At 39.8% G+C, this 16,405-nt stretch overlaps 1 protein-coding gene across 8 annotated transcripts in view; it reads left to right on the top strand.

The window, feature by feature from the left end:
- Nucleotides 1–1,056: 1,056 nt before the first annotated feature.
- Ncoa6 (nuclear receptor coactivator 6) overlaps nt 1,057–16,405 on the top strand; it is a 97,667-nt gene continuing 82,318 nt past the window's right edge. For 3 of the 8 annotated variants that reach the window (XR_002821014.1, XM_023714776.1, XM_023714775.1), the window contains exons 1-2: nt 1,058–1,279; nt 15,925–15,992. The gene's annotated coding sequence lies outside the window, so the exon portion shown is untranslated. Of the gene's footprint in view, nt 1,280–14,663; nt 14,695–15,924; nt 15,993–16,405 lie in introns of those variants that run through there. The other 5 variants (XM_023714777.1, XM_023714772.1, XM_023714778.1 and 2 more) reach the window with 4 other exon arrangements.

Raw genomic sequence — 16,405 nt, 5'->3', positions numbered from 1 at the left:
TGGTGGTGGGTTTGATATGATCAGAATTCTGACTTGGAAATGTTACTCGGACAGCAGGATGGAGAATAGTTTGGAGGGAACCCAGGGGTGGGTGTGAAAATGCCAAGGGTCTCCCCATACCCCATGGCTCTTGTATGGGCATGGATGTTAATTTTGAATTCCCAGAGTTGTAAAAAAAATTATTACTGGCTCAGTAGAATAAGTGCTTGCCTGGCAAGTACAAGGGCCTGAGTTCAATCCCTGGTTCCACTCCCCCAAAAAATTATTACTTACAGTAAACACGTGCGCATGCGCACACACACACACACAAATTTGTGGAGAATTCCTGATTCCCTTTTTCAGATGGAACCAACACAAGTGAGCTGTTCAGTTTACAATCTGCATGCTCATCTACTTTCTGTGATGCTCCTAACATAACTGCAAACTCCATTTTACAGGTAAGAAAGCCGAGATTCACAGCAGTATAGAAAAAAATCACAAAGCCGTTCAGTGGTAGCTACATTTGAATCCACACTTGTATGACAGACATCTGGTCCTATACCTAGGAGGCCTATCCCAACATTTGGGGAGGGGAGAGGTCACACTCATTTATTCACTCGAGAGTTCCATATTTTGGCACCCACTGAAACTTGCTGGAATGATAGCAATGATGAGAAAAAGTAGAGATTTATAGGGTAACCATAATAAAGATTGTTATCACCACTGTCATCATTAAACACTACACTTAGTAATGACATTATTCAACACTGTGTCAAGAACTGCAAAGTACTTTTCATTTTCCTTATCTTTCTTGTTTTTCCATCTCAAGGAAAAAAGTATCCTCATATTTCAGTTTGGCAAACTGAGACTTGTACTGTTGACACGTCCTAGAATAGGACTGAACCAAGGCCAGAGCAGCAACGAGAAAGAAACTCACCGGATACCAGCAAGAACCGCACGCTCTGCACTCTAGAGAACGCGCGCGCGCTCCACCTCGCGCTCGCGGGGACGCTTGGTCACGTGGGCAGGGCCCGCCCCTCGGGCCCGTCCGCCCCGCCCCCACCCGCGCTCCCTCCCTTTCTCCTTCCCTCCCCCTCCCTCCCCGGCCCGGTCCGGCCCATCCCCCTCCCCGCCGGCTCCCTGAGGCCCTACCGGGTCGGGCTGCGGGAGGCCGGGCGCCGACGGCCGGGACTGACGGGTGAACGCGAGGGCGGGCGGGCGGACGCACGGAGGACGGCGGGCACGCACGGCCCGGGCCGGCGCTCCGAGGCCCGCCCGGGAGGGCCGGGGCCGTGCTCAGGTGAGACGACGCGACGCGGGCCCGTAAGGGGTGGGCCTGCCAGGCGTCCGCGGTCGCGGCCTGGCTGGCTTCGTGGGGAGGAGGCGCCGCCCGGGGTCGGCGCGGGAAAATGGCGCCGGACGACCGTAGTGCGGGCCCGGCCCGGAGCCGCCCCGCCCGACTGCCCGCCCGCCTGCCCGCCCGACTGACTGCTTGCCGGTGGCTCTGCAGTCCCCGTCGCCATGTTGGGGAGCGGGCCCCGGGCCTCGGGCGGGGGCGCTGGTGGGAGCGGCGGCCCGGTAGGGCTTGGGGAGGGTGCGGGACGTGGGGTCCCGGGCGCTGAGGGAGTGCAGGGCTGGCCGGGGTCTGCGCGGGGTGGCGCTCCAAGCCCGAGAAACTGGCAGAGCTGGACGTGGGGTCTTGGCGGGGTCCGCGGAGAAGAGACACTGGATCCGAACGGAACCAGGGTCGGGGTCCATGGTGAGGGGATAGATGGCAGGTCGTGGAGTTGGGTTAGGCCGTGGGTCGTGTTCCAAACTCCAGGCTAGGTAGGATCAAGCTCAGGCTGTCAGTGTTGGAACAATTCTTTGCGGTGAAGAGGTGATTAGAAATACAGGTATAAATGGGTGTATCCGATAGGACAGGTTCAGGGGCAGATCTACCATCTCCAGGACTCCCAAATGACTGAGGACTTAGGAGTCCCCAGGAGCCTTCACCATCTGTGGGGGTTGGGGCAAAAACCTTGATGAGTGCAATGGGAGGCTGAGGTTTGGGTGTTGGAGCTGGCCAGCAAATGGTACATCATGCTGAACTGGGTGACAAGAAAGGAGGGAACTACCATCAATTTAGGGAAGTTGGAAGTGGTGTCACAGGCCTGTAATCCCAGCACTTGGGAGGCTGAGGCAGGAGGATTGCCAGCTTCGCAGCAAGACCCTATCTTAGCAGCAGCAGCACCACCACCCCAAGAAAAACTTAGGGAGTTGTATGTTTCTTTAAAAGGAGGCACTAGGCTGTTGAGGGTGTTGACCCAAGCATGTCTTCCCTGATGGGACAGCCCACTGCTTAAGAGCAGGGTCACCTGGGGAGGTCATCAGAAAGACTGTTGAAGCCAATAAGAATGATGAAGAAGAATGAATCTGTAAAATTAAAAGTTATGATTTCAGAGCAAATAGTGGTGTCTCATTAAGACAGAAAGTAGACTTCCCAAGATTATACACACTGGTGACAAAACTCCTAAAAGTGATCTACTGTCTTCTCATTCAACTCACTGCCTTAAAGGAATTTATTAGTTGAGAGGAAAATGTTTAAGCATAACAGCATGTATTACATAATCAGTTGTGGTTTTGTGACAAGTTTGTTCAAAAGTGAAGGGGATGGATACAAAGAAGTATAGGTAACCAGCTATTGGATATTTTCTAGCACATCTCTTTTGCTGCAGAGAATTTATCCTTAAGAACCCCTAACTGAGCTTGGTGGTGGTGCATGCCTATAATCCCAGCACTGAGGGAGGCTGAGGCAGGAGGATATAAGCTGGAAGTACTGACTGGGCAACTCCGCAAGACCCTGCCTCAACATTTAAAAATAAATTTAAGCCAGGCATGGTGGCACTTGCCTGTAATCCCAGCACTTGGGAGGTTGAGACAGGAGGATTGCTGTAAATTAAGACCAGCCTGGAGTTTACCAAAGTGAGCATAAGCCCAAGGTCAACTACATAGTGAGACAGTGTCTCAAAATAAATAAATAAATAAATTTAAAAGGCTGGGGATGTATTTCAATGATAGACCACTCCTAGGTTCAAACTCCAGGGTTGGGAGGGGGGAAGCCATCTTTCTAGTTTTAAGATATGCTTCTTCTCTTTTAGTTGTTTACTGATAGCAGAAGTAGAAGGACACAAGAAACCCAACAGAAAAAACAAACAAAAAACATTGGTAGGAACCTAGGGTCTATATTGTGTTAAAACTTTAATTGAAGTTGAAGCATGACAGATCTCAATGTTAATATGAGCAGTGGGAGTTCTGAGGGGCACTATGCAAATCAGTCGTGTTATACAGTTGGCTTTCTGTACCTGTAGGTTTTGCATCCATGGCCTCAACTAGTGGTCAGTTGAAAGTACTCTTTATTAAAATGTGTCCCTGGGCGTGGTGACAACATACCTGTAATCCCAGCACCTGGGAAGCTGAGGTAGGAAGATCTGGCAAGTTAGAGGATACCCTGGAATTCAAAATGTCTTCAAGGCCTGCCTGAACTACATAGTGATTCCCTGCCTCAAAAAAAACAAAACAAAACAAAAAACCCAAAACAATATAAGTACTGAGCAATATTTTTCTTGTCATCATTCACTATGCAGTGGCATATTACTTGTATTAGATAGTATAAATAAGCTGACGAAGATTTAAAGTAGAATTTGCAGATACGGCACCATATTATGTATTAGATTTGAGTATCCACAGATTTTTTCTTTTTTTTTTTTTTATGTATTTAGTACAAGGTCCACAGGGTCTTACTACACAGATCGGACTCATAGTGATCCTTCCTGTTTTTCAGCCTCTCAAGTGCTGGGATTACTGGGGTGTGCCACCACGCCCAGTCTACTGCGCTGTCTCCATGCACCCAGGAGGAGGTATTGAGGTGCTTTAATCTGCTGAGCTACCTGGCTGGCCTAACCACAGATTTTGATATCCCAAGAGTCCTGGAATCAATTTTCCATGGATACTCAGTGATGACTATAGTAAATCTAGGGTCCAGTATAGTCAAAAAGGACTTTGAGTAAGAAGGTTAAGAAGGCATTTATTTATTTCTCTTTTGTTGGTAGCAAGGTTCAAACTTGGGACCTTATGCTTGCCAGGCAGGTGCTTATGCCACTGAGCTATCTCTACAGCCCAAGAAGACATTTATTAACTAAGATTTTTCAATACTATGCATTTGTACAGCCGTGTGTGTGTGTGTGCGCGCACGCGCGCGCGTGCACCCGCGCCCACGCGTGTGCTAGTTATATAAACCAAGGACTTGTTCATGTTGAATGTGTACTCTGCCACTGATCTACTTCCCAAGGCTCTATCCTGGATCTTTATACTGCAGTGAGGCCAGATTTATCTTTGCCATGTGAATAGATGCACCTAGGGATGCACATAGATGCCTCTCAAAAAAAAAATATAGGGTTTTACTATGTAATTCAGGCTGGCCTTGAACTCACTTTGTAGCTCAGGCTGACTTCAAACTTTGTAGATCCTCTGCCTCAGCCTCCCAAGTGTTAAGATTCTAGGTATGTGCCACCATGCCCAGCAAGGTAAGTTTTTTCAGTTATATAAAATAAGGTATATTAAATAATGAAAGAAAAATTTCTTTCAAACTTAATGTACCTTATTTTATATAACTGAAAAAAGGACACAAAAAACCCAAATCAATATCAATACTGAGCATTATTTTTCTTATCAAATATATATTATTTTCTTTCAAATTTAATAATGTACCTTATTTTATATAACTGGAAAAAAAAATATATATATATATATGTGGTGGCAGTATTGTTCTGAGACAGGTCCTGGCTTTGTAGCCCAGGCTGGCCTCAGTCTTCCAAGTGCTGTGAGGAAGCCAATTATATTGAAATACAATTATTAAAATATTCAAATCATGATATACTAGTATACATATGTCCTTGTCAGCATATTAAAATATATCTAAGGCTGTAGGCGTAGCTCAGTGGTAGAGTGCTTGCCTAGAATGTGTGAAGTAAGGCCCCAGTTTTGATCTCCAGTACTCCAAAAACAGAAAAATCAGATTTTGCGAGGAGTCTGATAATTATAATTTCAAAGATATGATAAGCATAAATAATACTTGAAGATATCAGCAAAAACTGTAATATAACATAATTATGTTTGTGATTTTTATTGTCACAGAGTTGCAGGTAACTCCTAGTACTAGAATTTCAACTTGTTACCTAAATTCATATTTTAGTAAGATAGTAACTTTCAGTTAGAGGTTAGTGAATTTTTTTTTTTTCTTTTGTAGTACTGAGGATTGAATCTAGGGTTTTCACATTGAGCTATATCCCCACCCCTTTTTTTGACACAGGATCTTTTTTTTTTTTTTCTGTTTTATTTATTTGTTATAAGAACTCCCTACAGCAGTTCAGATTTGGTAGTGACCCTCCTGTCTCAGCCTCCCCAGCTCTGGGATTACAGGCATGCACCACCACACCCAGTTCTGGGGTGGCATGGTTTGCAGTACCTGGGATTGATGGGGTCCTTGTGCTTACCAGACAGGCACTTAGACCACTGAGCTATCGCTTAACACTCTCCCCAGCCCCCAAGGCAGGATCTTAAGTTGCTCAGGCGGGGCTTGCACATGCAGTCCTCTTGCTTCAGCCTCCCGAGTGTGGGATTACAGACATGTGTACCACACCTGTCCAAAAGGTTTATTTTTTCCTATCTAAATTCATAGACACCCCCTCCCCCGCATTCCATCTATGGATTCTCACATTTGAAGCCCTAGATGTCATTTTCCTGTCATAGCAGCCAGCTTGTCTTTGATTCAACAGGCTGCTACTAGGTACCAGGTATTATGCTAGGCGCAAAGGATTCATGTGCCAATTTAAGTCAAAGTTATCTCACTTTGAGTACTTTTTTGCCCTATAACCTTTCCAGCATTTATTATTGGTTGATTTCTTCATAATAGCCATTTTTCCCTGGGTGAAATGGAATCTCTGTTGTTTTAATTTGCATCTCTTGAATGACCAGTGATATTGAACATTTTTTCATATATTTACTTGCTATTTGTATTTCATGTGAGAAGTGTCTTATTTCAGATGCCCATTTTTAGATTGAGTCTTTAACTTGGGGTAGTCTGATTGTATTTGTAAGGTTTTTTTCCTGTCTTTTTTTTTCCTCCAACTCCATTTTATTGTTACTTTTTTTTTTTTTTTTTTAAAGCAGGGTCTTACTATGTAGTACAGGCTGCCTTTAAACTCACTTATATATCCCATGCTGGCCTCATACTTATGAGGATTCTCCTGACTCAGCCTCCCAAGTGCTGGAATTACAGGGATGTGCCACCATGCCTGGCCAACATTGGTATGTTTTAGATACACATAATGATCATATTTTCATCATAGAAAGGTTATACCTATATGTAATATAACTTTTCTTTTTTTTTTTTTTTTCACCATTTCTCTACCTTCCCTTCAACCCCTCCTCTCCTCCCTATTTATAAAGTTTTGTTTCCATTTTTTCCTTTTCTCATTTTAGTTTCACTTTTCTCTTTGTTCCTTCCCCTCACCTTCTCCTCCCCCTCCCTGTTTGAACATTTTTTCCTATTTCACAATACCTATTATATGTTTTGGTCCTTATTTATATTGTCAATTTCTCACCATAGAAAAAATGTGTCCAACTTATTTCACTTAAGATTATGATCTCAAGGTACATCTATTTATCCAGAAATGTCTTGAGCCTTCTTTATGGCAGAGTAGTACTCCGTTATATAAAGCAACCACATCTTCTTTATCCATTCACCAGTTGGTGGAAACAGCTGTTTCCAAGATTTGGCCACAAACTGTGCCATTATTAACATGGATGTGTATATCACTATAGTATGATGCTTTTAATTCTTTTGGGATGATACCAATAAGGGAAATAGCTGGGTGGAATGGAACTTGTAGTCCCAGTTTTTTGAGGAATCTCCACATTGATTTCCATAGTGTTTGCACTTGTCTGTACTCCCACCAACAGGAGAGAAGTGTTCCTTTTTCCTCAAAGCTCCTCCAGCATTTGTGATTGATTTCTTGATAACAGCCATTATTTCTGGAGATGGAATCTCATTGTTTTAATTTGCATCTCTTGAATGACTAGTGATGTGGAAATTTTTTTCATATGTTTATGTGCCATTTGTATTTTTCATGTGAGAAGTGGCTGTTCATCTCAGATGCTTATTTTTAGATTGAGTCTTTAAATTGGGGTGGTTTCTGATTTTTTTTTTTTTTTTTTTTTTTTTTTTTAGTTCTTTATATGTTTGAGATACTAATCTTTTGAGGAAAAGCTGACAGAATTTTTTTCCCACACTGGGTTGTCTCTTCACTGGTTTCTTTTACTGTGCAAATGCTTTTTAATGAGATGAGATCCTAGTTGTTAATTCTTTGTGTTATTTCTGTGCTATTGGGGTTTTGTTCATACATTTTTTGCCTATACCAGTGTCTTCAAGTGTTCTACCTATTCTGTCCTCCAGCAGACTTAGTGTTTCTGTTTTAGTATTTGGATCTTTAATCTATTTCAATTTTAATTTAGTACATGGTGAAAGGGTATGGCTCCAATTTTAATCTTTGGCATGTAGAAAGCCAGTTTTTCCAGCACCATTTATTAAAAAGGCTGTCTTTCTTCCAGTGGAGGTGTTTGTTCCTTTGTCAAAGATAAGTGCCTGTGTTTTGAGTTGTTTCATCTTTTAATCTGTCCCATTGATACTTGGGTCTGTTATTTCCCCCTAGTACCATGCTATGCTGTTTCTATCATAGTACCTTTGTAGTATAATTTCAAGTCCGGGATTGTGATGCCCTTGCCTTGCCTTACCTTGCCTAGCCTTTGTTGCCCACAATTGCTTTTGGTATAGTAGGTCTTTTCTGGGTCTAAATGAACTTTAGTATTGTTTTCTCTAATTCTGGAAGATATGGTAAAGGTATTTTGATCAGGACTGCATTATCTGTGTAACTATTTTGGAAATATGGCTATTTTCACTCTGTTGATTCCATCTACCCAGGAACAAGGGCTGTTTTTCCATCTGAGATCCTCTTCAGTCTCCTTTTTCAGAGTTCAATTGTTTCATCTTTAAGGATAATATCTACAGATTTTTTAAATTTATTTTTTGTACAGAGTTATTGTAAGGATTAAATGAGTTAATGTGTAGAACAATGTCTGGCACCTATAAAATGTTCAATAAATGTCAGCTATTTGACACTACCATTAATTTCTGACTTCCCAGGGCACAGAGTAGTAGCTCACTGTACTCAACTAAATTGTCTAATGTTAAATGTCTAATTGTCTAGCTTTCAGGTGTTCTGAATGATTTCAAAGCTAGGCTCGGAGTTGCAGGACATGCTTTCAAGGAGCTGCTTAGTTTTAGGGCTTAGACTGCTGAAATGGACTCATTTTGCACTAACACTACTTTGACAGAGAACTTCCATACTGGCGCCGTGTGGTTAGATTTGGCCAACACATGTTTTATTTGGCTCATACTCCTGTTTTAAAATTTTACACATGAACTGGGGTGTGGGTCCAGGGTAGAGTACTTGCCTAGTATATGCAGAGCTGTAGGTTTGGTCCTCAACATCACACCATTTTTTTTTTTAAGTTACACAATCATTATCTTGGAAAATCTTGTCAAAATCTGCTAAATCACATATTGGGTTAGAGGCAGAATGGCCCAGAATTGATACATGATTTTTGGAGGGCAGGTAAATATTAAAATCTGTTTCTGAGACTAAGCCATACTTGTTCATAATGAATAAAATGATAATTCAAATTAAAAGATTCAGTTTAGCTTCTTGAATAGAAATCTACTGTATGGTAGCTACTGTGTTATATTAAAAATTACTATATTGGTGATAAAAAAGAAAACTTACTGGCTAGTTTTATGAAATATTACAGAAGGGCCAGCGACATAGCTCAGTGGACTAAGCATCTGCTTAGGCAAGCTCAGAGACTAGGGTTTGATCCCTGGTACTACAGCACCAACCCTGCTCCCCCCCCCCATGTCCCACCCCTGGGCACACTGAGCTGGGCACCAAGTCCAGGCATGGTGGTACATGCCTGTAATCCCTGCTCTGGGGAGACTGAAAACAGAAGGATCACTACAAGTCTGAGCTGGGTAGTGACACCCTGTATCCTGTTTAAAAACATAAAATTTATGTTTTTAAAACATAAATTTTTTAAAATAAATGAAATATTACAGAAAAAGCTCTTTTTACTTCTGATGTGGAGCTGTTGTCCAACAGAGTGGTTATATGAGAGAAATAGGAAATTATTCATGAAACATATTGAGCTCTACCACTTAGAGTGTTTATTGGCTATAACTCTAAAAAATATAGGACCAATCCAGCCAGAGATTATGTAGTGAGGAGTTTCTGTAATGTGTTACGGAGCTTGCATATCAGAATATGATACCTGAAAGAGGCCCATGAGCAGAATTCCCAAGAATATTTAGAAATTTGCATTGTTTTTTTTACTTTATACAAGGTCTCGTATAGTACAGGCTGGCCTCAAACTTAGCAGCTTCTTCTTCCCTTTTTTTTTTTTTTTTTTTTGGTTGGAACTGGGGATTGAACTCATGCCCTTGAACTTGCCAGGCAAGCACTTATTCTACTGAGCTATCTCCCCGCCCCTTGTATCAGCTTCTTGATACAATCCTAATACTTGGAATTGAGACATAATGAGTGAAAGGCTTAGTAAAAGCATAAATCAGTGAGTGTTTAGGAGTTAATAAAGAGTCCAGTTTGCATGGAGAATAAAATGTTGTTAACAAAGGTGTTACCAGTAGGTCTAGAAATGGAGATTGAATAATTATAATTAGATAAAGTTTTTTTTAAAATTTATTTTGTGTGTGTGTGGCCAGTTCAGCCCACCAGGGGGCGGGGCTGGCTGGCGTGTGGTGCTGGGGATTGAACCGCGGTCCCTGTGCTTTTGCTCAGCTTGTTCTAAGTAGGTGCTCCAGACCACTGAGCCATCTCATCAGCCCCAGTTAGATAAAGTTTTAAGACAATATTAATAGCTCAGAATTTTTGCATGCTTCTTTTTTGCTAGACAAGATGTTGAGCATTTCACAGGCACTATTTTACTTAATCCTCACAACAACCTAGTGAGATAGGTACTGGGTTTTTTCGTTTTGTTTTCCTTTTTTTTCCGGAACCGGGGATTGAACTCAGGCCCTTGAACTTGCCAGGCAAACTCTTATTCTACTGAGCCATCTCCCTGGCCCCATTGTTTTCCCTTTTAACTAAGAAGCAAATGAGCAGAGCTAATAATTACTGGAGAAATAATTTGAATCCAGGTAATCTTAATTATAAATCCTGTCTTCCTAATCTCTGCATACTATGCTTCCAAATTATGGAAGGCATTGAATACTCTTCTGTTTCAAGCTGGGAAGATTAGACTTGATTGACTAAGTAGTGAGAAGCCTTCTAAAGTTTTTAGCCATACGTGTATGTAATAAAAGCTGCATAATAGGAAAGGAGGCCTTACTATGAAGTACAGGATTAGTATGGAAGAAAGGAAAGATATGGAGCTAGTTTACTCCTTCCCTACTCACTAGATTGGGTGCTCCTTGAAGGCTGGGCCTGTATTTGTTTGCTTCCCCCATCTTTCCCTTCAACTCTAAGTGTCTACTTATTGTATTGTCTGACATTTATTTTGTACATTTGAACTTTTCTGTTTTACTTTATTCTAAGAAGGATGTAATGTGGCTGCTTAGCACCTCAGTAAAACTTATGAGTTAATGAACAACTAGATATAGATAGATAGATAGATAGATAGATAAATAGATAGATAGATATCTAAAGGGAATACTAAGGCTTTGATGGAAGGAGCAATGCAGTCCTACAATTTGCTGATATGCTTTATTTTATATACAAAGAGCATAAAACTAAAGACCAGAACTGCATCTTTAACTTTTATTGAACTATATAATGTGTCAGTTACAACAGTAATAATTTTAGGCCTCTTTAAATACTAAAATCCACAGATGCTAAAGTCCCTTATATAAAATGTTTCTGTAATGGGCACAATGGGGCACTGTAAGATACAAGAAAAAAAGTTTTAGTATTTACATATAATTATGTATATCTTCCTATATACTTTGAATCATTTCTAGATAACTTACAATACCTAATGCAGTGCAAATGCTATGCAAATACTTGCTATATTGTATTGCTTAAGGAACAATGACAAAGAAAAACGTCTACATGTTTAGTACAATTTTTTTTTTCCTCTAATTTTTTCCATGCTGAATCCCTGGGTATAGAGGACCAGCCATTAGTTTCTGCCTTCCGTGAACCTAATCCATTTGTGAAAGTCAAGTGAACAAAAGAAAAGGGAAGCCAAGTGTGCTGGCACACATCTGTACTCCCAAGCACTCCAAAGACTGAAGCAGGAAAAAACCCATGAGTTTGATGCTGGCCTGGGTTACTTAGTTCAAGGCCAGCCTGAACTACACAGTGAATTCTTGTCTCAAAAAGCCAAAACAAAACAAATGTATCAAAAGAAAGGGGAAAGTAGTTTTTAACTGAAATAGTAAATATTGCGGGCAAGGAGAGAAGAAAGAGATCACTTCTAGTTGGAATGTAAGAAAAGGCCTTCATGGAGAAATGGTGTATTCATTTCTTGTGGTGTAACAAAGTGCTACAATCTAGATGACTTATTTAACAACAGAAGTTTATTCTTTCACAGTTCTGGAGGCTAAAACCTGAACCTAAGAATGTTAGCAGGGCAGTGCCTCCTCTGAGACTTGAATTATACTCCTTCCTTGCCTCTTTTAGCTTCCATTAGTCCTTGGTACACCTCAGCTTGCTGCTTCATCACAGTACTCTGCATCTGTTGTCATATCAAGTTCTCCATATGTCTGTCTCTGTGGCCAGATTTACTTCTTACAAAGACAAGAGTCATATTGAATTAAGAGTTTACCTTACTCCAATATGATCACACCTTAAGTAATGATATCTGCAGCGTCCTTGTTTCCAAATCAGTTCACATTCTCAGGCGCTGAAGGTTAGGACTTTAACATATCTTTTTGAAGGACACAATTTAAGCCATAATAGTGGCATTTGAAACTTACTAAATATTTAGAAGGGTAAGTTTACAACAAGTGGAGTTAAGGGCAACAAAGGAAATATTAGGCATGGAAAATGATAAAAGATTTAGGGAAGTAGTAAGAAGTCTGGTTTGTTAGTGTGTTAAGTAATAGAAAGATGAAGCGAGAGTAATTTGAAATGGTGGATAACTGATTCAAACATTAGGGGATTTTATGATCAGGTAATCATGGATAAATACCCTGCCGAACAACAGGTGGTTCGTGACTTAATACACCCAGCCTCTCTCATTTGTATGTCCTCTTTTTTGTCAAGATACTCAAGAAATTCCTATTAGTAAAAACAACTAACAAACTTCGAGGGCTTTTTGTTTTGTTTTGTGGAGCTAGGGATTAAACCTAGGAATAAAACTGAGTTGCAACCATAGTCTTTTACTTTTTTTTTTTTATTTTATTTGTTAGAGAGAGAGAGAGAGAGAGAGAGAGAGAGAGAGAGAGAGAGTGGTGTGTGTGTGTGGCCAGCTCAGCCCACCAGGGGGCGGGGCTGGCTGGCATGTGGTGCTGGGGGATTGAACTGCGGTCCCTGATGCTTTGCCAAGCTTGTTCTAAGTAGGTGCCTTAGACCACTGAGCCATCTCTCCAGCCCCTCTTTTACTTTTATTATTTGTTTGTGGTACTGGAAATTGAATCCAGGGCCTCGAGTATACTAGTGAAGCACTGAGCACTGAGTTCAAGGCCAGCATGGGCTATAAAGTGAGTTAGTTCAAGACCAGACTAAACTGCATAGTGAAACCCTGTCTCAAAAAGAAAAAAAGAATGACTACCAGTTTAAAAGAGAAGACAGCCAGTTTATATTGACAGTAGTTGCTAGTCAGTATTAAGTTGCATATTTTTTTCTTTTAGTACAGTAGTGATATACAGGTTTTTAAAATATTTTTAATGGTTGTTTTTTTCAGGGGGAAGGGTTGAAACAGGGACTAGCTATGTAGCTCAGCTCGTCTTGAACTCACTATGTAGCCCATGGTGGTCTTGAATTTGTGATGATCCTCCTGCTTCAGCCTCCCAAATGCTGGGATTACAGGCATGTATTACCATGCCTGGCTATTTTTAATGTTGTACCATGAAAAAATTTAAACATACTCCAAAAAAAAGACCAGAAATAATATCTACCACTCATATTAAATATGTTGACATAGGCCTAATAATATATTTATTATGTTAAACTTTATAAAAATAAAGATATCATAGCCTGGCATAGTTGTATATACTTACAATCTGAGGGAGGAATTCAGATATTCCTTGCTTGATAACCTGTTTAATGACTATTTCACACGACCTGTCCTTTTTCTTTTGTATGGCTCATTATTTCTCAATAAAATTAAATATATATTTTTTTAATTAATTGCTTTTGTTTTTTGAGACAGGGGCTCACTATGTAGTTGAGGCTGGCCTTGAATTAGCTATGTAGTGCAGGCTGGCTCTGAACTTGCAAATCTCCAGCCTCACCCTCCCAAATGCTGGGATTACAGATGTGTACCACCACACCTTACTTTACTTTCTTATACTTTATGCAACCATCTTGATACCATACCCATTAAGCAACTATCTAATTGACTCTTTACTATCTGCAAAATATTCTCTTTACATTATTTTCACTCAATGGAATGAGTATTAAGGTTATTTCTGATTTTTTTTCCTATCACACTTTTGTATATATACTGTATCTTTAAGAAAAAACACATTTACTTTTTGTAGAATAAATCACCAAATTTAGGTTAAAAGATAGCTAATTTTAGTTTGGGTTTTTTTTGTTTGTTTGTTTGTTTGTTTTTGTCTTTTTGAGACAGAGTCTAACTATGCAGTTCAGGCTAGCCTTGAGCTCACTTTGTAGATCATGTTTGGTCTTGAACTTGCAATGATCTTTCTGCCTCAGCCTCCGGAGTGCTGGGATTACGGGCATGCACCACCATGCCCCACTACTTTCAGTTTTATTATAAATTGCAAAATTACAGGCTGGCCAGATGCTGAACAGATTAAAGCCCCTGCTTAGGCAGCAGGCACCAGGATTGGATCCCCAGCCTGCTGTGCTCACCCCTCCCCCGGGGCACGCTGAGGTAGCCATTGAGACTGAGCGTGATGCTGTGGGCCTGTAATCTCAGCCCTTAACAGGAGTATCACTACGAATCTGATCTGTGTAGTGAGACCCTGTAGACCCTGTACTAAGAACATAAAAAAAAATTATATAAATTGACAATTTTTTTTTATAAAGACTGTCACAATTTTTTTGTAGTGGAAATCAGGACCTTGTGCATGCCAAGTAGGTGCTGGGCCACTGAGCTATATCTCTAGTCCCTAAATTTCTTGATAAATAGTCATTAAAGGTATTGGATTGGATTAATTTAGTTTGGTTTGATTTTGATGGAGCTGAGGGCCAAGCTCAGGGCAGGCCTAGGCAAACATACTACCATTTAGCTTGTATAACCCAGCTCAGTCCTTGAGTTGTTTGGGGGTTTTTTGTTTTTGTTTTTGTTTTTTTTTTAGACAGTGTCTTGCTGTATAATAGTTCAAGGCTGGCCTTGAACTCCCTATGTAGCCCAGGCTGACCTAGAACTTGCTATAATTCTCTTGCCTCAGCTTTCGGAGTACTGGGATTACAGGTGAGTCCTTATTTATTGATTGCTTAATTTGTTGCTTGAAATTTTTTAAGATTAAAAGGAACTTGAGATTTTGTTTAGTTCTAACTCCATTGGTCTGTCATCTTTATAATTTAAAGCCCTTAGGCTGAGTTTGTGCTCTAAATTATACAACAGTTCATGAAAAGATACAACTAGGAAGAATAGAACATCCACCCTGCTGTGCTGAGCCTAGTCATCTTTCCATTGTTACCCTGTAAAATTTTGTTATATATGTTAGTCTATTCTAAATATGTCCTCAGTTGATTTTAGTGCTAATAGTTGGAAATTTATCTTTATTAAGAGTATTAAACAGGGCTGGGGAGATAGCTTAGTAGAATAAGCGCTTGCCTGGCAAGTGCAAGGTCCTGAGTTCAATCCCCAGTACCACCAAAACAAAACAAAAAAAGAGTATTAAACATATAATTGAGTTTAAATGGTTAGGCTAATTTCCTTATGTAGACTGTGAAGCAACTACAATAATGCATAGTTATAAACTCAGGACAGCTTTCCACTTATTTGTTTCCTTGTTTGTTTGGGCGGTTGTCATCTTTAATACAGTCTTTTCAGAGGACAAATAGAATAAGTGTTAAATTTAAAAATATAGTTTAAAACAAAAGGAAAATAAGAGTGGCTAAATCTGTAGCTAACATCTGTGAGCTAATCAAATTGTGAAATCTCTGTGGCACTGACACCCACTTAATTTGAATTTTTCAAAGATTCTGCCTGAGCCAAGAATACTGTATCTGTTTTTTAATGTTAATTTAAATATACAACACATAGAGTAGATAAAGACAATGAATTTTAAAGTAAATACACATAACCACTATAAAGGTATTTTTAAAATATCTTGAGCTTCCTTGGTGATTATAGTAAGCTTTTTTGTAAAAAACCAAAAAAAAAAAAAAAAAAAAACCTACTGGTTAAGAAAACCACTGGATTAGACATCATCTGATGTATTTTACAGTTCTGTATGAAGAAAATTAGTTGAAACAATGATAGAAGAAATTTGGTCTGTCATAAGACTTTGTTTTGAATATATTCATTGGGTTTATTTATTTATTTATTTTGCGGAACCAGGGATTGAACTCAGGCCCTTGCACTTGCCAGGGAAGCGCTTATTCACTGAGCCATCTCTCCGGCCCCTCGTTGGGTTTATATTTAGTCTTCTGATGTTTCTCTTCTTCCTTTTTGCCCATTTTCCTTTATATCTAGGTCCTGGGAGGAATGGAGAGGAGTCCTACTGATTATCTTTTCTGAGTGGTCAGAGAATTCTTAAACAGGTCTGTGGATTCTGTAGAATACAAATGAAAGTTTGATTTATTAATGACTTAGTTTCAACTTAAAGAATTGAATAAGGTTTTTTTTTTTCCTCGAATGCCTTCAACTTAAAGAATTGAATTTAAGACATAAATTATTTTTTTTAAAAAAAGCATTTTGATCTTAATGTCCATAGGATATTTTACTTTAGCACGCTCCATTTGATCCAAACTAATTAAATGAAATCTGCTTAATAGAAAAGCATCTGAGTCATGTCTTTGTCAGTTATGGCAAATGTGTATAATGTGGTAGAATTTTTTATTGGTTCCATGAAAAATAAGAAAAGAAAAATTCTCAGCTGTCCATGCTTTTAGAAGGAAATAGAGTTAAAGATAAATTCAAAATATATATATATACACATATATACATATATATA

This window comes from Octodon degus, unplaced genomic scaffold, assembly GCF_000260255.1.
Source record: "Octodon degus isolate 3935 unplaced genomic scaffold, OctDeg1.0 scaffold00037, whole genome shotgun sequence".
NCBI classification, from domain to species: domain Eukaryota; kingdom Metazoa; phylum Chordata; class Mammalia; order Rodentia; family Octodontidae; genus Octodon; species Octodon degus.
Note: the sequence above shows the minus strand (reverse complement) of the source record. Positions and strands in the feature narration are given on the sequence as shown.